This window comes from Salminus brasiliensis, chromosome 12, assembly GCF_030463535.1.
Source record: "Salminus brasiliensis chromosome 12, fSalBra1.hap2, whole genome shotgun sequence".
Lineage (NCBI taxonomy): Eukaryota > Metazoa > Chordata > Actinopteri > Characiformes > Bryconidae > Salminus > Salminus brasiliensis.
The window spans coordinates 16877092-16899870 of NC_132889.1; positions in this window are offsets into that span (position 1 = coordinate 16877092).

The following is a 22779-nucleotide window of genomic DNA, read 5'->3' on the forward strand; positions in this document are numbered from 1 at the left end:
TTTTTCCCACGGTCTGTTTTTTCTGCTGTCTGTCCTTCTGCCTGCCTGTCCTTTAAATTCTCTTTCCACCTTTTGGTCTTACCAGCATGTCCCTCAGCTGTCTCTGTATTTCTCTTTCTGCCGAGCTGTACTGCCCTCCTGTCTGGGTTGATGCTGGTGTGAGATCAGGGCTGACTGGGTCTTCCAGCTGCTGCTTCTGCTGCTGCTCTCCAGACCGACTCCACCATCATTGAGTTTTCTGCTTGTTCCATTCACCCTCCAGTAGAGCCAGAGAACCCCCTCAGCAGCTCCACTCATCCCCCTGATAAGACTGACATAAACTTTTACTAAACACATTATATATTTGTGCTATCCGGTGTCAACCAGAGGAGGATGGGTTCCTCTTTTGAGTCTTGGTTCCTCTCAAGGTTTCTTCCTCTTGACCTGAGGGAGTTTTTCCTTGCCACTGTTGCCGCTGGCTTGCTCAGAAGAGGCTCGGACCCGGATCTCTGTAAAGGTGTTGAATTATAAAATTGTCTGTTGTTAAAAGTGTTTAATGAATAAACATGAGTGACTGTCCTCTCCACCTGTCGTCTCCTCCACGTTCTTCTCTTCGCTCTAACCCACTCAAACCGCTTCCAGGTACAGGTGTGGGATGTTGGAGAACAGAAGTATTGAAAATACATAAATGAAGTATCTGTATTCACTCTAAGTTACATTGGGGAAACGCTGTGTTCAGAAGACAGCTACTGTTTACAGTTTAGTAGAATACTTTTACACTATGCTATAATTACCCACTAAGTAAAAATACAATCTTTAAACGGTTCCAGTCATGTTTATATAGCATAGTTAGAAACATGCCGTTCATTTCATACAGTCTGAATATGGCTATAAGCTCAAAAACAGCCTGTTTTAAAGTTCCGTATATTCTACTATTCAGACTAAGTGACAAATAAAACATAACATTCATTTCCCAGATCATATGATCCATATTGTTGCTGTCCAATGAAAAACATGTATCTCCATATTGACTTTATTAATTGACCAAGTGACTTTACAGGAGAAGCAAAAATGTTCTTACCTTTGAATAGAAGTCAATGTAAAATAATTTTTACCAAGTAATTTAGAGCGTTTCTATTGGTCTATTCATCCAGATTTACTCACGCGGTGTACAGAGCAGATGTACGGACAAAAATAGAGATACATGGTCTTCATTGGACAGCAGCAATATACAGACCACAGGCTTCAAACCGGCCCATTTTTAGTGTATTGCTCATGTCATTAGCACATTTAGCTCCGCCCATTGAGCCTACATTAGTTTAGCTCTGCCCTTCCCCTCTTCTGTTTTAACATCCACCCATTCACGTTGATGTTATAAGCAGTGTTTCAGCCCGGACTGCTTTTTGAATGAGGAGACAGATGGTAGCTGATAGGGTCGATAATATTTATATTTTCTTATTAATATTTATATTTTCACTAATCACTCAACCCAATAAACCCATAATGATGGTTTATTTACTTTAACGACGACAAAGTACATTAAACTCTTTAAGAGTAAATTCTCCAGTACTCTTCTTTCTAGCTATTTCCATCCTCCCTCAAAATATGCATATGCCCCCTCCAATATGCTGAAGAGTACACACGGATGGTGCTGATATTTGCTTTACTACTTTGTGGTGTAAGATGAAAGTACAGTGTTTCACACTGCAGACGTTTGTCATTGATCACATTTATTTGGACGCAGATATAGTTTTATTTCAACACCCGTTTTCATACTTTAGCCAGGCTAAAGTATAGCCTTCAAACATGGTGGAGGTAGTTTTAGACACTGTTACTATAATAAAGATCCCCAGAGTAAAGAATGAGAGACTACCCCCCTCCATATACATTCACAGTTGCTGATGTTTAGGACACAGGTAGATTAGAAACACACTGATGGGGGTTTGATGAGCAATGATGGGAAAACAGTGTATAAATCATCTCTCTCTGAAATGTACAGATTCACACACTCACAGGTATCACTCACTCACTCACTCATGCTCATCACTCACTCATGGTGTATTTGAGAGTGAGGGGTGGTTTTAAGGAGGCACATTTGATGTTTTATGATTAAATTCATCACTTTACAGTTTGGAACAAAGATGTCAGGACATCTGCAGCTGAGAAGAAGATTACATATTAATAAAGATTTTATTTTAATGGAACTGTCAATGTTGAGCAGATTAGACACACAGTGTTCAACTAGTATGTAGTTCATTTTATTAAGAAAAATCAAAGTAAAAGTGTCATTTATAAATGACAGATTTCTAACTTCTCCATATCCTTCATCTATCTGCCCAAGGTTTGTGTCCCCATGGTCAAATTCTATGTTTAGTTGCTTATGTAAGATTAAATAAGAACATCCTCTACAGATTATTATAACTAAGAGACACAATTTAATTCAAATACTGTTTATTTACTGAATTTAACATACTCAAAACAACCATTACACATGATGTGTGCTCCAATAATCTTTCATCTGTTTAATTCAGTAAATAAATAAATATTGTCTAAATAATTTTTTTTTTTGTCTGTAGAGAACGTGTTAACTGTATTTACCCTTTAAAAATCAAGAACAGGTGCCAAAACTTTTGCAATAAGATTGTATTCTTGTTTTTGTTTTTTTCCTTTGTGCTATAAACTTGCTTTAAATGTCTGCAGTAAAATTACTCTTTGTTTTGTTAGCACGTAAATATATATATATATATATATATAATTATTATCTTTTTTTTTTTTTAAACTTGCTATTGAGAGTTAACCTACACTTACTAACTATCCTTCACACTTCAACTCTGACTGACTGTCTGACTATCTGTGGGTGGCTGTCCATTTTAAACTACAAATTGCAAATTAAATTACAAATGCAGGTGTTGATTTTCAGGTCTGGTGGGGATGACTGTTTTGAAGGTGGAGGAAAAGTAGATGAACAGCATACAGATATAGGTGTTTCTATTGTGTAGTCAGTTGAGGGCTTCTCACTTATATAGTACACATTATTGTACCCTATTGAGATACTACAGAGAATCTTTCAGCACAAGTACTTTTTTGTATCAGTTAAGGTACTATTAAGTTCCCTAAAGGGCTAAATGCACCTTTAAACTATGGTACAACTGTGTCTCCTCTCCAAAAGGCACGAGCATGTGCTTTTAGATGTACCACCCCTGTGACTAAATGTCTTTCTATACTGTTTATTTACAGAAAGTAAATAGTAAACAGATTGAACTTTAGCATTAATTGAAAGAGCAACAGAAACAGAAAAACATGAACAATGTTTATGAAGATGAAATTAAAAGAAACTGCACCCCATACCATTACAATATGACATTAACATCAAATAAAACAATGAAACATAGTAAAAAGGTTTTATTATACCAGCTAAAAAAATCATATTTCATCCTGGCACGGCAAAATGTACATAATGTAGGTTCCACTTATAAAAGAGAATATCAGCCTTATTAAAAAGAAAAACACCCACCAGAAACCAGAAGCTACATTTTACCACACAGAACCCACACAGCGTCTATGTTTAGTAAGTACGTGACTTTCCAAAACAATGGAATCACTTCAGTATGCAGACGGCCCGTTACACCAACATCATCAAGGGAGTATTTACATAATTTAGTGTAATATTAGACACACACTGAAGCACCTTCCCTTGAACCTGTACACCTCTGAGAGCATCACTGAATTTAAGAGTCTTCTGTAGGTCTGCTGGTGGAGATGAAAGTGGGGTGCTTACACTTTTGCTGAGCATCTCTTGAAGATCACCTAGGAGTCCTTTAGAGGAAAACTCCCAGCACTGTTTCAGCTGAAGCGGTGACAAATGTTCACCATCACAGGATGGATGGCATCAGCCTCATCATACACTGTAAGACAAAAGCAGAAAATACACAAAAGCTTCATTATGATGCTGCAATAAAGTGTAGAGATGAAGGCAGTAGTGGAGAGTAAAACACCTAGAACAGTCATAAATATTTATAATAGACTATAAAAGACACAATTATTCATATGAAGTTGGTTCATCACATCACATTTGATGGCTATACTGTTTTACACTCCCCCACCCCCCAGTCCTACTGCCACACCCCGGGTTGCCAGATCTGGAAAAACAACAGCAAGGAAACACAGCGTGCTGCAGCCATGGAGGCGAGGAAGCGACCTGGACCTGGATCATTAGATGTTCCACAACCTAAAAAGCCTCGGCATTCGTCTAAAAAGCTCCATGACCAGAGACGGAGTAAAAGCAGAGGAAATACTGGAGATGCGTTTGATAGATGGAGACAGCTTAGAGCCCAGAAGGACTCAAAACGGACCGAACTGGCTGATTTTCTCCTGAACAGGTGAGCACTGAGCTTCAGCTAAGTTTAGCTAACCTCATCTAGATCATTTCTTACAGCCACTAGTAGAGATGGGCTTTTTCAGTGCTTTAAACATTGGAGGGCTTCATTTCTACCCAGTGGTCCGAGTGCAGCTGGGTTATGAAGGCAGCGCGTGTTTGAGAGAGCTAGGTAGCTAAAGTGCTCCAGACTAGAGCTGCCAGCTCAATATTAATGCAAACGCATCTCCAATATTTCCTCTGCTTTTACTCCGTCTCTGCTCATGGAGCTTTTTAGACGAATGCCGAGGCTTTTTAGGTTGTGGAACATTTCTGTGATTGGCGGTTCGCCCATAATTTCATCCTACCTGGACTTTCTGCATTTCATCAGTGCAGTCAGATAACTTGGTGTTTCTAATGTTTTACTGTGTTTTTAATGTTAGTTCTTGATTGAAGTGTATTATATAATCACATCTACATCTTATTGTTTATTCCATCGTTTAAATTGTGCTGGTTTGTTCAGAATGGTTGAAAATAATGTTTTAATCGTGTGCACAGTGTCTATCAGACGTTAGCTGTTTATCCGTCGTATCTAATAGAGTCCATAAAGCCCTTTTTAGTAGAGATCACTCAGGTTTGATATTGTGGTGAAATGATCTTCACTTTTCTGTGTAAATAAGTTGATTATGGGATTTTCTTTTTAGCTTTGAATGTTCAAGCACCTCCACCCCTAGTAAGAGGCAGTAGAAGAAGCAGCATTTGATGCCCCTGTCCAGTATTGGGTGTCCATCAAGTGGAGCACTTTCAGACCGGTCAGTATTCAGGATCTGAACTAATATGATTTCAGACCACATTGTGAATTATAGATCCTAATATCAGTACAGAAGTACAGTATTATTGGTGGTCTACATTTTCACAAACAGAACAATTTGATCTCTATAGAGAAGATCTACCACTTCTAGAAGAAGGGACTGAAGCTCTGGAGAGCAGCATGGATGTCTCTGAAGCTTTGGAGAAGAGGTAACTATAGTTTATTACTAAACATGACACAGAGAAAATAGTAGCTGCAGTCCACACCTATGCTGACAGTGTGTAATTCTTTATCATATTGTCTTCAGAATAGGAGAGTCCAAGACCACCAAAACCTGAACATGAATGAAGATGAGATCAGTGAGCTCAGGAAGTTGTGATTATTGTTTGAGTAGTAATGTAGAAGTAAATGTACTTGTAGTGTGATTCCTAGTATTTACTCATCTCACATTTCACAGTTTTGATTGGGGAACAGATGATCAGGAAGAAAAGGAAAAGGTGATGACAGTCCAGATGAGGAATATGATCCTCGTCTTTGTAAACAGTTTGTTATAATTAGATTCTTACAGCTGCTGCTTCATGACTGCAGGGGAAGACCCAGACTAAGGTCACTTCACCCTGATGACCCCAGAAGGTTTGGCCTGTTTCTACCTGTCCCGGCACCAACCATAGAGGAACTCAGGCAAACCCAGGCTTGACCGTATGCTCCACAGCTATAAACTATCCTTTCTTTTCTACATCACACTGTGCTGAAGAACTAGCCCACAAAACAATAACTCCATTTTTAGTGTAATAACTTCAGTTCTTCTCCACAGTGCAGCGTTCCAGACAGACTAATGAGCAGCAGTTCCCACTGGAGGAAGAGCTGCACATCTCTCAAGTCCCTTTAAAGTCCATTTGATATATTTTTCTGTACTATATTTATTCATATCTGTTGCTATACCTTGTTTTGCATTATTTTTATAATAAGGTCTTTCCACTGATTGGAGTTTGTATACTGATCTCAGCATTTCTGGTTTTATTAATGATATAATATGAAATGTTCACTTATCAATACTGTAAATCATGTTGATCATAACCATTTTAAACAATCTGATAACCATTTTGTTACCCTTATAAACCCTTATTACTCTGTAAATAGGAAATGCACACAACTGTTTAATAAAATGGTTCATTTTCATCTGGTCTTTTTCATCAACTCATAAGTCATACTTTGTTGTTACAGCAGCTTTGTTCATTAATAATTTGACTTTATTTGAACAACAAACAGCAATGTTATAAAGGTAAATCAGGGTAAAGACAATGTGAAATAAAGTAATGTGTAACAGTAACTACATGAAATGGAGGGAGCTGGTGATCAATGAAAGCTGAAGAGCTGGAAGCCCTGATGATGTTCCTGCGTCCAGAAGGTTTGTGTGGTGAAGCTCCAGTGAGGGTCCTTCATAACTGAGGTCTACAGCAGCTACTACTCGGAGAAAAGTGTGTATATGATCTGTTAAACTGAGCAGTATGTTGTCAGGATGTGTAAATGAGTAATTCCAGCTCCAGAGTGGATTTTAGGAGCAGTGGGCTTTTGTGTTCAGGAGAACGAGCTTGGCTCTGGATAAAGCCGGCAGCGCTGCATCCAGCTCGCTAACAGTTGACAGAGTTGTATAAAATCCTCATGAGCTGGTTTATAATGAACAGACAATAAAAACAGATCAAGCGAGTATATTTACTGATCATCTTACAGAATATGACTCGTCGTCGCTTGTGATTGTAAAAGTTATTGATCTCGTCTCGCGCTCGTTCCTGCAGGTTCAGTGTCCTCAACCTGGCAACCCGCTCGAGCTGCGGGTCTGGGGTTGAGGGGGCGGGGCAGACCCCTCTCTCCAGTGTTTGGAAATTGGACTGCGGTAGACATTTTAAACGATTGCTGTCATTTAGTCCTTATTGTTCCTTTTAATGTTTTATTAGAGGTAATTTCACGTCGCCTCCAGTTAAAAACCCTCGAATACGGAGGTTTGTCAAGGACTTTTATCTCTTTTGTCGGTTTGGAAACAAAACCTGATGTTCAAATAAAAACTATGTTCATGTTTAGTTTTCTCTTAAAATGAAAGTCAACCAAATTCACTCATTTTATACATTTATATTTTATTTAAGTTCATATTTCAGTTTATATTCAGCTCGTTGCGCTCGGGTCTGACGTGCCTTGACACGTGATCGCGTTTCAGTGACGTAACGAAGCTTCGGTTCGGATCACGTGATCTCCGGTATTTTGAGCGAGACTCTGAACCGCTGTTCGAGACGTGAGTCGACTCAGAGAGGAACATGGAGACCGCGGAGGAACGAGCTCTCCAGACGCTCAGCTTGGAGCTCGTCCAGCTGGACCGGCAGTCCGAGTTCCACCGACGGAAGACGAGGCCAGAGGCAGCCCGCGACGTCTCCAACGCGGCGGTCTCAGTTCCAGCGCTACCGGAGCGGAAGACCCCGAGGTTCGTCACATCCACTCCCGCACCGGAGAGGGTCTGGGGGCGTCGGCGTGGTCGGAAAAGTCGACGGCTCCTCCACCACCACAGCTCTTCACCTTCTCCTTCACCTGCTCCGGCACCGAGTACAGCTCCTCAGGGCGGTGCTCTCATTGTTGGAGACTGTAAAACACTTCAGAGTATCGGAGCCAAAGAGCAACGCCACGGTCTCCTGTTTTCCAGGTGCCCGTGTCCTGGACGTCGGTAGTTGGCTCCGGCGGCAGCGTGGCGGCTTCCTCTCGGCGGCAGCGTGGCGGCTCCCTCTCGGCGGCAGCGTGGCGGCTCCCTCTCGGCGGCAGCGTGGCGGCTTCGGCTCCGTTTGGAAAAAGACAGACTCCTGGATCATCGTCTTCGGCCCCCTGCTCACCTACCGACGAGTAAGAGAGCGTTTACCGGCTCTTCGTGCTCCACTGCTGGCTGCCGGACAGGAGATCTTTGGGGAGCGGCAGGTCCTCTTCCGCAGAGAAGTTCACCCGAGCGGCCTGGGGTCTGTCGTTCTCTCCGGGAACATCGAGAAGCTGCTACGCCAGGACTGACTGGCCCTTCCCAGTCCCACCAGTCAGGTTAGTTTAAGAGGATTTCCTCCATTTTATAACATTAATATTTATAAGCATCAGTATTTAGCTGACTTTCCTGTCTCTCTTTGGATGGTTTGTGCTATGTCTGTCTCTCCTTCTGTTTAAAAGTCATCTTGAACATCAGTTTGAGACTCTTGAACCTCTATTGGAGTCTGATCAACACGGTTAGCTGTTAGCATGGGGGTACACGCCTCTCTTCATGGTGGTCATCTGCTATTGACTGGTCAGTCTGGGTTTGGTGTTCTGTAACACACACTGTAAGAAATTTCACCAGTCTGTGTTTAAGGACTTTCTCTGTGTCTGGATAGTAGACTTGGTATGATAGGTATGGTTCTTGTCGTACCTACAAAGATTCCCTTTCTCATAACCATATCTGCTGTGGGTCAGTGTTCAGTTATTTTACACTCATGGATCGCTGATTGAATGGAGTGGTGTCTAATGTGGGTGTGCAATTGCTTCTTGGCTGTCTTCCAGTATTTATTTACAGGTGCATATTGGTGATCACTGTTCATGGCATTTGTGAGGTGTGTGAGGTGCAAGCTTTCCTGAATGGTTGCAGACAGTGCCATATATTCTCCTTTACATGTAGACCGTTTCTCACTAACTGACGTTTGCATTTCTGTCTCTGTGTTCACGCTCTCGAGGAACATGGCGACCGCGGAGGAACAAGATCTCCAGACGCTCTGCATGGAGCTCGTCCTGCTTGAACGGCAGATCTAGTTGCTGTTGTAGAGACAAACTCCACAGATGGAGGACGAGGCCAGAGGCAGTCCGGGACGCCTCCAACATGGTCTTCAAAATACCAGAGAGAGTCGTCGTCTCCGTTGTGTTCTAATTGTTGGAGTTTCTACTGTAAAACACTTACATTTTGGGCCCAAAGAGTAATGCCACGGTCTCCTGTTTTCTAGATGCCCGTGTCCTTGACAGCTCTAGGCTTCCATTGGTGCTTCGGCAGCGTGACTCCTTCAGCATCATCGTTCTCCACTATTCTCCGCCTGACTCATCGAGACCCTGAAGGAGCACTGCCGCACACATCTGGACACCTTTTGGAAAAAGACCGCCTTGGGTCCGTCATTCATGCTTAGTGAATTGGATAGTTGGCAGGTAAGTCATTTAATTGTGTGTGTGTGTGTGTGTGTGTGTGAGTGAGTGTGAGATTCATAATACGTTTTGTCCTATTCTTTTTCAGAGGGGTTCTCGTTTGTTTGTTTGTTTGTTTGCTGTCTGACTCCGGACTGTTTTGAACTTTTCCAATGGACTTCAGGTATGTGCCATTTAAAAGAACTGGTGGATGTTTGTTTGAATGTTAGGTTTTTGATTGGGTTTGGGGGGTTTGTGGTGTAGTAAACCAAATAACTCTTACTGCGTGGTTCTCTTCTCACTCTTTCTCTTTTAGCTGTGGATGAGCTACAAAGCCGTGATCCTTACAGTGTGATTGGGAATGGGTTAATGGGTCTACATGTAAATAAGGGAGTGACCACAGACAATCAAAGCCCTGTTCAAGCGCTAGTGAGCAGTACACAATTGTTCTAATATTTTTCTAATATAAGCTCCCCAAATTCGAGTGAAAACGTGCTTGGATTAACTCCGCTAATGTTTCGTTTACTAACATTTTCTGAGTAGACCCTGAAAGCTGGTTATTAATATGTACAGATGTAATACTGTAATGCTAGTTCTCTTGTATGATATTTGTTCCTTCAAATGCAGCTTCTCCTAGTCTTGGAAATATGAGGAAATACCACTGGTGAAAGCGGTGAAATAAGTACAGGGGGTGATATTAGGCACAGCCATGTTAACTGAGTTTAGTGTGTTTTTCTTGTCTATCTATCTCAGGTGATATGCAGGTGGTCTTCACTTGCCCACCTGCTGTTTGCTAGCTATCATGTTGCTTGTTACTCCTAGTCTTTTTCTTTAATATTAGCATTGGCCTGTTTCTTAGCCAGTTTTAATCCTTTTGTTATCTGCTGTGTGTTACTTTACATTATTTTGCGTTAATAACTTACTAACCCCTTTGTTTACTCATGGAATATAGTGAACATCATGTGGAAGAAGACAGCTGCCAGGACAGTCATCTCTAGCCCCATGTCTACTACTGACGAGGGAGCAAGCCGTTCAGCCGACTCTTCACAGTCCACTGCTGGCTGCAGGTTTGACATCCGATCCCCTTCTGCAAAAAAAGGCTTCATCTGGCTATGTGGGGCTGTCTTTCTGACTGTGCGTCTGCCACTATATTTGGCTGTGTGTATGTCCATTAATACACTCTTTGTCGGTCTATAAATCTACAATTAGTTCTGTTTGAACTCTGATAGCTGGCTGTATATCCATGTGAAATTGTATGATAATTAGTCTGCCACTATGTGCATGTCCATGCATGTGCAACTCTATGGCTGGCTGTCTAACCATGTGCAACTCTATGGCTGGCTGTCTTTCTGACTGTGTGACTGTTTCTGACTGTAGTGTGTATGTCGCTCTGCAACTCTGGCTGTCTGTTCATCTACAACACTCTGGTTGTTTATAAATCTGCAGTTTGTTTTGTTTAGACTCTGAAAACATCTGACTGTTTCTCTCCATCTGCAACTGGTTGAGTGGGTGGCTGATTTTAAACAGTGTCTTTAAACACTGTGTGACTGCAACTTTGTGGCTGGCTGGCTTTCTTTCTTTCAGTGTGTAATTCTGTGGCTGGACTGGCTGTCCGTGTGCGACTCTGGCTGGCTCACTGACTGCTTAACGTTCTGCATCACTGTCTGTCTCCATCTAAAACTCTGAAACTCGTTCTGCTAAGGCTCTGGCAGCAACCCTGGCTATCAATCCATGTTTAACTGTGTCTGACAATCCGTCTGCCACTGTGTGAATGTCTCATTGTCCATGCATGTGCAACTCTATGGCTGGCTGTCTTTCTGACTGTGTGTTTCTGACTAGGTTTGGCAGTGTTTGTCGATCTGCGACTGGCTGTCTGTCCATCTACAACACTGGCTGTTTATATCTGCAATTCATTTGGTTTAGATTCTGGCTTCAACTCTGACTTGCTGTCTATCCATTCATCTGCGACTGGTTGACTGGGTGGTTGTCCATTTTAAACCGTGTCTGTCTAACTGTGTGTGGCAACTTTTGGCTGGCTGGCTTTCTTTCCATGTGTAATTCTGTAGCTGGACTGGCTGTCCATTTGCAACTCTGGCTGGCTCACTGGCTGCTCACCATTCTGCATCTCTGTCTGTCTCCATCTAAAACTCTGCAATTTGTTTTCTGCATTGTCTGCAACTCTGTGGCTGGCTGTCTTTTCATGTGCAGTTCTGGTTTGCTGGCTGTTTTTCTGACTATGCATCTGCAACCATGTTTGGCTGTGTGTATGTCCCTCTGCAAGTCTGGCTGTCAATGTACACCTTTTTCTGACTGCCTGTTCATCTGCACTTCATTCTGTTTAGACTGGCTGCAACTCTGACTGGCTGTCAGTCCATATGGAAAGCTGTCTATGTGAAAGTGCATGTGCAACTTCTGACTATGTGTCTACAACCATGCTTGACTCTGTGTATGTCCCTTTGTAACTCTGTCTGGCATCAACACTGCAATACATTCTGTTTTAATTCTGGCAGCAATTCTGACTGGCTGTCTATACATGTGAAACTGACCTGATCTGTCTGCAACTGTATGATAATCCGTCTGCAACTGTGTTTTGGTTGATTGCTGAATGATTGGTGTGTTTCGAACTATGCGTCTGCATCTCTGTGGCTGTTTATCCATATGCATCTCTGTGGCTGGATGGCTTTCTGAACTTCTGCATCTCTGGCTATAAATCTGTAATTTATTCTGTTTAGACTCTCTGCAACGCTGGCTGTCTGTCCTTCTGCAACTCTAAATGTCTGTCTGCAGCTCTGTGGCGGTTTTTCTGTTCATCTGCAACTCGTTCTATTTTACCCATCTACAAGTTTGCAGCTCGCCGTCTGTCCATCTGCTCTTGGCTGGACTGGCTGTCCATATGCAGCTCTGGCTGGTTGTGGCTGTCTCCAATGTGTGGCTGTCTGCATGTCCTTATGCTTGTGAAATTTAGTGGCTAACTTTCAGTGTGTGTCTGGCTGGCTGGCTGTTTTCACGACTATGCGTCTGCAACTGTGTTTGGCTGTGTGTATGTTCCTCTACATCCTTCTCTGACTGGCTGTCAGTCCATATGCAACGCTGTCCGGCTGTCCATGTGACACTGTCTGATTCTCCAACTGCAACTGTCTGTCTATAAATCTGCTGCTCTGTATTTATTCTGTAGTCTATCTGCAACTTGTTCTGTTTAACCTGTCTAAAAGACTGTAGCTTGCTGTCTGTCCATCTGCGGCTCTGGCTGTCTGTCTCTGTGATGTGGTAGTGTGGCTTTACCAGAAGGACACAGCTGAATACTTCCAGAAACTTTCCAGTGATAATTATAGAATTTGTGCAAAAAAAGTCAAAGGAAAGTAAAGACAAAGGGAAAACAGAACACAAAAGAGCCAAGTCACACGCTCTTTACATAATAAGGCCTCAGTAGCCTTCCTCTGAGGGCTGCGAAGCCTCACATCTACCATGATTTCAGTTTAATCTGCACCAACTAACCCACTATTCTTTCTACACAGTCCTTCTAAGCCAGGTGCTCATCCTTTGCTTAGCCTGGAGTGAACCAAGTGTCCACTCTAGGGGTGGTCATCACATCCTCAAATAACAGTGTTGATGTATACTGGTAAGTTAAGCTACATGTAATTAATTGCCGTATTCTAATGTTACTGGTGTGTTTTTTTTATTTTTTTATTTTTTTATTTTTCCCTTTATAGGTTAACTCTGGATCCTGCCGGCTCCTAGAAGACCCACTCTAGGGATCTAAGGGGTGAGGGGTCAGCTATCAGGACTGCATCACACTGTCCATCTGCAACTCTGGCTGTGCTGGTTGTCAGTCCATGTGCAATTCTGGCCGGCCATCTGCAACTGTATGTGGCTGTATGTCCATGCATACATGTCCATGTGCAGCGCTCGCTGCCTGGCTGTCAATGTGTATCTCTGGTTGGCTGCCTGTTCTTTTGCATCTCTGGCTGTTTCTCTATTTAAAACTCTGCTTGTCTTTTCATCTGCAACTGGCTGTCTGCTTGGTCATGTGCAACTCTGGCAGTCTTTCTGACTGCATCTGCATACATGTTGAACTGTGTGTATGTTCCTCTGCAAATCTGTCCATCAACACACCCTGGGTGTCTATAAATCTGCAGTTTATTCTGTTTGGACTCTGGCAGCTACTCTGACTGGCTTTCTATCCATGTGAAACTGACGATCCGTCTTTATGAGAATTCCTCTGCATCTGTGTTTGGCTGGCTGTTTGGTGCAATGATGGCTGTCTTTCTGACTATGCGTCTGCATTTCTGTGGATGTGTGCTGCTCTGGCTGTTTATCCATGTGCATCTTTGTGGCTGGCTGCCTTTCTATCTTTCTGCATCTCTGACTGTCTGCAACTGTGTCTGTCTTTAAATTTGCAGCTCTGTAGTTCTTTTTCTGTCCATCTGCAACACGTTCTATTTTACCTATCTACAAGTCTGTAGCTCGCAGTCTGTCCACCTGCAGTTCTGGCTGGCTGGCTGTAATGTGGTAGTGTGGTTTCAAGCAGATGCAAAGGACGATTCACCACAAGCACACAGCCGAAGACTTCCAGGTAAGTTCCAGAGATATTGAATATATGCGACAAGTCAAAGGAAAATGTAAAATGTATATAAAAAAAAAATTAAAAAAAGAATAGAACACAGGTTTTACAGGTCTTACAGGTTTAGAGGATGCCAATACCCCTTCCCTCCCTGATGGTGCATCTGTCCATCAAGGGTCCATCCATCTGCAACTGTGTACGGTTCGCTGTCTTACTGTTTGCTACTGTCTAACAGGTAGGTGATCATTCAATTTCTATATATGTATTGATTTTCTTTATTGTCTTACAGGTTTAGAGGATGCCATTACCCCTTCCCTCCCTGATGGTGCATCTGTCCATCAAGGGTCCATCCATCTGCAACTGTGTACGGTTCGCTGTCTTACTGTTTGCTACTGTCTAACAGGTAGGTGATCATTCAATTTCTATATATGTATTGACTGTCTTTGTTGTCTTTCAGGCTTTCAGGACTTCAGGACACCCCTCTCCTTCCTAATGGTGGATCCATCAAACAAGGGTTTGTTCATTGCAACTATTTGTATGAATCAATATCTATCTGACTGCAAGTGTGTAAGAGTTAGGTCGTCATTCAGTTTCTATACATGTATTGACTTTTATTTTTTGTCTTACAGGTTCAGGACTTTCTGAGCCCCTCCCTCCCTGACCGTAGATCCAGCCACCATCAATCTGTCCATCTGCAGCTGTGTCTGGTTCACTGTCTATTGTTCTGTAACTGTGTAAAAGGTAAGTGATCTTTCAGTTCCAAAATCTGTATTGTTTGTCTTTCAGGTTCTGAGGATGCCAATACCCCTTCCCTCCCTGATGGTGCATCTGTCCATCAAGGGTCCTCCATGTGCAACTGTGTACGGCTCGCTGTCTCTGTTTGCTACTGTCTAACAGGTAGGTGATCATTCAGTTTCTATACATGTATTGATTTTCTTTGTTGTCTTACAGGTTTATAACCTTCAGAGCCCCCCCTCCCTGACCGTAGATCCAGCCACCATCAATCTGTCCATCTGCAGCTGTGTCTGGCTCACTGTCTATTGTTCTGCAACTGTGTAAAAGGTAAGTGATCTTTCAGTTTCAAAAGCTGTATTGACTGTCTTTGTTGTCTTTCAGGTTCCGAGGTTGCCATTAGGTGACGACAGGTAGGTGATCATTCAGTTTCTATGCATGTATTGATTTTTTTTTGTTGTCTTACAGGTTTAGAACCTTCAGAGCCCCCCCTCCCTGACCGTAGATCCGGCCACCATCAATCTGTCCATCTGCAGCTGTTTCTGGCTCACTGTCTATTGTTCTGCAACTGTGTAAAAGGTAAGTGATCTTTCGGTTTCAAAACCTGTATTGTTTGTCTTTGTTATCTTTGAGGTTCTGAGGATGCCAATACCCCTTCCCTCCCTGATGGTGCATCTGTCCATCAAGGGTCCTCCATCTGCAACTGTGTACGGCTCGCTGTCTATCTGTTTGCTACTGTCTAACAGGTAGGTGATCATTCAGTTTCTATACATGTATTGACTTTCTTTGTTGTCTTACAGGCTTTCAGGACTTCAGGACACCCCTCTCCTTCCTAATGTTGGATCCATCAAACAAGGGTCTGTTCATTGCAACTATCTGTTTGAATCAATATCTATCTGACTGCAAGTGTGTAAGAGTTAGGTCGTCATTCAGTTTCTATACATGTATTGATTTTCTTTGTTGTATTACAGGTTTAGAGGATGCCATTACCCCTTCCCTCCCTGATGGTGCATCTGTCCATCAAGGGTCCATCCATCTGCAACTGTGTATGGATCGCTGTCTATTGTTCTGCAACTGTGTAAAAGGTAAGTGATCTTTCAGTTTCAAAACCTGTATTGTTTGTCTTTGTTATCTTTCAGGTTATGAGGATGCCAATACCCCTTCTCTCCCTGATGGTTCTTCTGTTCATCAAGGGTCCATCCATCTGCAACTGTGTAGGGCTCGCTGTCTATCGGTTTGCTACTGTCTAACAGGTAGGTGATCATTCAGTTTCTATTCATGTATTGATTTTCTTCGTTGTCTTACAGGTTTAGAGGATGCCATTACCCCTTCCCTCCCTGATGGTGCATCTGTTCATCAAGGGTCCTCCATCTGTCACAGTGTATGGCTCCCTGTCTTACTGTTTGCTACGGTCTAACAGGTAGGTGATCATTCAGTTTCTATACATGTATTGACTTTTTTTTTTGTCTTACAGGTTCAGGACCTTCTGAGTCTCCCCCTCCCTGACCGTAGATCCAGCCACCATCAATCTGTTCATCTGCAGCTGTGTCTAGCTCACTTTCTATTGTTCTGCAACTGTGTAAAAGGTAAGTGATCTTTCAGTTTCAAAACCTGTATTGATTGTCTTTATCTTTCAGGTTATGAGGATGCCATTACCCCTTCCATCCCTGATGGTTCTTCTGTTCATCAAGGGTCCATACATCTGACAGTGTGTACGGCTCACTGTCTATCTGTTTGCTACTTTCTAACAGGTAGGTGATCATTCAGTTTCAAAACTTGTATTGACTGTCTTTGTTGTCTTTCAGGTTCCGAGGTAGCCATTATGTGACAACAGGTAGGTGATCATTCAGTTTCTATACATGTATTGACTTTCTTTGTTGTCTTACAGGCTTTCAGGACTTCAGGACACACCTCTCCTTCCTAATGGTGGATCCATCAATCAAAGGTCTGTTCATTGCAACTATTTGTGTGAATCAATATCTATCTGACTGCAAGTGTGTAAGAGTTAGGTTGTCATTCAGTTTCTATACATGTATTGACTTTTTTTTTTGTTGTTTTACAGGTTCAGGACCTTCTAAGCCCCTCCCTCACTGACCGTAGATTCAGCCACCATCAATCTGTCCATCTGCAGCTGTGTCTGGCTCACTGTCTATTTTTCTTCAACTGTGTAAAAGGTAAGTGATCTTTCAGTTTCAAAACCTGTATTGATTGTCTTTATCTTTGAGGTTATGAGTATGCCATTACCCCTTCCCTCCCTGATGGTGCATCTGTCCATCATGGGTCCGTCCATCTGTCACTGTGTACGGCTCACTGTCTATCTGTTTGCTACTGTCTAACAAGTAGGTGATCATTCAGTTTCTATATATGTATTGATTTTCTTTGTTGCATTACAGGTTTAGAGGATGCCATTACCCCCTCCGTCCCTGATGGTGCATCTGTTCATCAAGGGTCCGTATATCTGTCACTGTCAGATGTATGGACCCTTGATGGACAGATGCACCATCATTACCCCTTCGCTCCCTGATGGTGCATCTGTCCATCAAGGGTCCATACATCTGACAGTGTGTAAGGCTCACTGTCTATCTGTTTGCTACTGTCTAACAGGTAGGTCATCGTTTAGTTTCTATACATGTATTGACTTTTTTTTTTGTTGTTTTACAGGTTCAGGACCTTCTAAGCCCCTCCCTCACTGACCGTAGATTCAGCCACCATCAATCTGTCCATCTGCAGCTGTGTCTGGCTCACTGTCTATTGTTCTGCAACTGTGTAAAGGGTAAGTGATCTTTCAGTTTCAAAACCTGTATTGATTGTCTTTATCTTTGAGGTTATGAGTATGCCATTACCCCTTCCCTCCCTGATGGTGCATCTGTCCATCAAGGGTCCGTCCATCTGTCACTGTGTACGGCTCACTGTCTATCTGTTTGCTACTGTCTAACAAGTAGGTGATCATTCAGTTTCTATATATGTATTGATTTTCTTTGTTGCATTACAGGTTTAGAGGATGCCATTACCCCCTCCGTCCCTGATGGTGCATCTGTTCATCAAGGGTCCGTATATCTCTCACTGTCAGATGTATGGACCCTTGATGGACAGATGCACCATCATTACCCCTTCGCTCCCTGATGGTGCATCTGTCCATCAAGGGTCCATACATCTGACAGTGTGTAAGGCTCACTGTCTATCTGTTTGCTACTGTCTAACGGGTAGGTCATCGTTTAGTTTCTATACATGTATTGACTTTTTTTTTTTGCCTTACAGGTTCAGGACCTTCTGAGTCCCCCCCCCCCTCCCTGACCTTAGATCCAGCCTCCATCACTCTGTCCTTCTGCAGCTGTGTCTGGCTCACTGTCTATTGTTCTGCAACTGTGTAAAAGGTAAGTGATCTTTCAGTTTCAAAACTTCTATTGACTGTCTTTGTTGTCTTTCAGGTTCCGAGGTAGCCATTATGTGACAACAGGTAGGTGATCATTCAGTTTCTATACATGTATTGACTTTTTTTTTTTGTCTTACAGGTTCAGGACATTCTGAGCCCCTCCCTCACTGACCGTAGATTCAGCCACCATCAATCTGTCCATCTGCAGCTGTGTCTGGCTCACTATCTATTGTTCTGCAACTGTGTAAAAGGTAAGTGATCTTTCAGTTTCAAAACCTGTATTGATTGTCTTTATCTTTCAGGTTATGAGGATGCCAATACCCCTTCCCTCCCTGATGGTTCTTCTGTTCATCAAGGGTCCATCCATCTGCAACTGTGTACGGCTAGCTGTCTATCGGTTTGCTACTGTCTAACAGGTAGGTGATCATTCAGTTTCTATTCATGTATTGATTTTCTTTGTTGTCTTACAGGTTTAGAGGATTCCATTACCCCTTCCCTCCCTGATGGTGCATCTGTCCATCAAGGGTCCATACATCTGACAGTGTGTACGGCTCCCTGTCTTACTGTTTGCTACTGTCTAACAGGTAGGTGATCATTCAGTTTCTATACATGTATTGACTTTTTTTTTGTCTTACAGGTTCAATACCTTCTGAGTCCTTCCCTCACTGACAGTAGATCCAGCCACCATCAATCTGTCCATCTGCAGCTGTGTCTGGCTCACTGTCTATTGTTCTGCAACTGTGTAAAAGGTAAGTGATATTTCAGTTTCAAAACCTGTATTGTTTGTCTTTGTTATCTTTCAGGTTCTGAGGATGCCAATACCCCTTCCCTCCCTGATGGTGCATCTGTCCATCAAGGGTCCTCCATTTGCAACTGTGTACGGCTCGCTGTCTATCTGTTTGCTACTGTCTAACAGGTAGGTGATCATTGTTTCTATACATGTATTGACTTTCTTTGTTGTCTTACAGGTTTAGAACCTTCAGAGCCCCCCCCTCCCTGACCGTAGATCCAGCCGTCCATCTGCAGCTGTGTCTGGCTCACTGTCTATTGTTCTGCAACTGTGTAAAAGGTAAGTGATCTTTCAGTTTCTATTCATGTATTGATTTTCTTTGTTGTATTACAAGTTAAGAGTATGCCATTTCCCCTTCCCTCCCTGATGGTGCATCTGTTCATCAAGGGTCCGTCCATCTGTCACTGTGTACGGCTCACTGTCTATCTGTTTGCTACTGTCTAACAAGTAGGTGATCATTCAGTTTCTATATATGTATTGATTTTCTTTGTTGTATTACAGGTTTAGAGGATGCCATTACCCCCTCCGTCCCTGATGGTGCATCTGTTTATCAAGGGTCCGTCCTTCTGTCACTGTCAGATGTATGGACCCTTGATGGACAGATGCACCATCATTACCCTTCCCTCCCTGATGGTGCATCTGTCCATCAAGGGTCCATACATCTGAAGGTGTGTAAGGCTCACTGTCTATCTGTTTGCTACTGTCTAACAGGTAGGTCATCGTTTAGTTTCTATACATGTATAGACTTTTTTTTTTGTCTTACAGGTTCAGGACCTTCTGAGTCCCCCCCTCCTCCCTGACCTTAGATCCAGCCTCCATCAATCTGTCCTTCTGCAGCTGTGTCTGGCTCACTGTCTATTGGTTTGCAACTGTGTAAAAGGTAAGTGATCTTTCAGTTTCAAAACCTGTATTGTTTGTCTTTGTTATCTTTCAGGTTCTGAGGAATGCCAATACCCCTTCCCTCCCTGATGGTTCTTCTGTCCATCAAGGGTCCATCCATCTGCAACTGTGTACGGTTTGCTGTCTTACTGTTTGCTACTGTCTAACAGGTAGGTGATCATTCAGCTTCTATCCATATATTGACTTTTTTTTTTTTTTTGTCTTACAGGTTCAGGACCTTCTGAGCCCCTCCGTCACTGACCGTAGATTCAGCCACCATCAATCTGTCCATCTGCAGCTGTGTCTGGCTCACTGTCTATTGTTCTGCAACTGTGTAAAAGGTAAGTAATCTTTCAGTTTCAAAACCTGTATTGTTTGTCTTTGTTGTGTTTCAGGTTCCGAGGTTGCCATTAGGTGACAACAGGTAGGTGATCATTCAGTTTCTATACATTTATTGATTTTCTTTGTTGTCTTACAGGTTTAGGACCTTCAGAGCCCCCCCTCCCTGACTGTAGATCCAGCCACCATCAATCTGTCCATCTGCAGCTTTGTCTGGCTCACTGGCTATTGTTCTGCAACTGTGTAAAAGGTAAGTGATCTTTCAGTTTCAAAACCTGTATTGTTTGTCTTTGTTATCTTTCAGGTTCTGAGGAATGCCAATACCCCTTCTGTCCATCAAGGGTCCATCCATCTGCAACTGTGTACGGTTTGCTGTCTTACTGTTTGCTACTGTCTAACAGGTAGGTGATCATTCAGCTTCTATCCATATATTGACTTTTTTTTTTTTTGTCTTACAGGTTCAGGACCTTCTGAGCCCCTCCGTCACTGACCGTAGATTCAGCCACCATCAATCTGTCCATCTGCAGCTGTGTCTGGCTCACTGTCTATTGTTCTGCAACTGTGTAAAAGGTAAGTAATCTTTCAGTTTCAAAACCTGTATTGTTTGTCTTTGTTATCTTTCAGGTTATGAGGATGCCAATACCCCTTCTCTCCCTGATGGATCTTCTGTTCATCAAGGGTCCATCCATCTGCAGCTGTGTACGGCTCGCTGTCTATCGGTTTGCTACTGTCTAACAGGTAGGTGATCATTCAGTTTCTATTCATGTATTGATTTTCTTTATTGTCTTACAGGTTTAGAGGATGCCATTACCCCTTCCCTCCCTGATGGTGCATCTGTCCATCAAGGGTCCATACATCTGACAGTGTGTACGGCTCACTGTCTATCTGTCTGCACCTGTCTAACAGGTAGGTGATCATTCAGTTTCTATACATGTATTGACTTTCTTTGTTGTCTTACAGGTTTAGAACCTTCAGAGCCCCCCCTCCCTGACCGTAGATCCAGCCACCATCAATCTGTCCATCTGCAGCTGTGTCTGGCTCATTGTCTGTTGTTCTGCAACTGTGTAAAAGGTAAGTGATCTATGTCTTGATTTTCTTTGTTGTATTACAAGTTAAGAGTATGCCATATCCCCTTCCCTCCCTGATGGTGCATCTGTTCATCAAGGGTCCATCCATCTGTCGCTGTGTACGGCTCACTGTCTATCTGTTTGCTACTGTCTAACAAGTAGGTGATCATTCAGTTTCTATATATGTATTGATTTTCTTTGTTGTATTACAGGTTTAGAGGATGCCATTACCCCTTCCCTCCCTGATGGTGCATCTGTCCATCAAGGGTCCATACATCTGACAGTGTGTACGGCTCACTGTCTATCTGTTTGCTACTTTCTAACAGGTAGGTGATCATTCAGTTTCTATATATGTATTGATTTTCTTTGTTTTATTACAGGTTTAGAGGATGCCATTACCCCTTCCCTCCCTGATGGTGCATCTGTTCATCAAGGGTCCTCCATCTGTCACTGTGTACGGCTCCCTGTTTTACTGTTTGCTACGGTCTAACAGGTAGGTGATCATTCGGTTTCTATACATGTTTTGACTTTTTTTTTTGTCTTACAGGTTCAGGACCTTCTGAGTCCTTCCCTCACTGACCGTAGATCCAGCCAACATCAATCTGTCCTTCTGCAGCTGTGTCTGGCTCACTGTCTATTGTTCTGCAACTGTGTAAAAGATAAGTGATCTTTCAGTTTCAAAACCTGTATTGATTGTCTTTATCTTTCAGGTTATGAGGATTCCAATACCCCTTCCCTCCCTGATGGTTCTTCTGTTCATCAAGGGTCCATCCATCTGCAACTGTGTACGGCTCGCTGTCTATCGGTTTGCTACTGTCTAAAAGGTAGGTGATCATTCAGTTTCTATGCATGTATTGATTTTCTTTATTGTCTTACAGGTTTAGAGGATGCCATTACCCCTTCCCTCCCTGATGGTGCATCTGTCCATCAAGGGTCCTCCATCTGTCACTGTGTTCGGCTCCCTGTCTTACTGTTTGCTACGGTCTAACAGGTAGGTGATCATTCAGTTTCTATACATGTATTGACTTTCTTTGTTGTCTTACAGGTTTAGAACCTTCAGAGCCCTCCCTCCCTGACCGTAGATCCAGCCACCATCAATCTGTCCATCTGCAGCTGTGTCTGGCTCACTGTCTATTGTTCTGCAACTGTGTAAAAGGTAAGTGATCTTTCAGTTTCAAAACCTGTATTGTTTGTCTTTGTTATCTTTCAGGTTCTGAGGATGCCAATACCCCTTCCGTCCCTAAAGGTGCATCTGTCCATCAAGGGTCCTCCATCTGCAACTGTGTACGGCTCGCTGTCTATCTGTTTGCTACTGTCTAACAGGTAGGTAATCATTCAGTTTCTATTCATGTATTGATCTTTATTGTCTTACAGGTTTAGAGGATGCCATTACCCCTTCCTTCCCTGATGGTGCATTTGTCCATCAAGGGTCCATCCATCTGTCACTGTGTACGGCTCGCTGTCTATCAGTTTGCTACTGTCTAACAGTTAGGTGATCATTCAGTTTCTATTTATGTATTGATTTTCTTTGTTGTATTACAGGTTTAGAGGATGCCATTACCCCCTCCGTCCCTGATGGTGCATCTGTTTATCAAGGGTCCGTCCATCTGTCACTGTCAGATGTATGGACCCTTGATGGACAGATGCACCATCATTACCCCTTCCCTCCCTGATGGTGCATCTGTCCATCAAGGGTCCATACATCTGACAGTGTGTAAGGCTCACTGTCT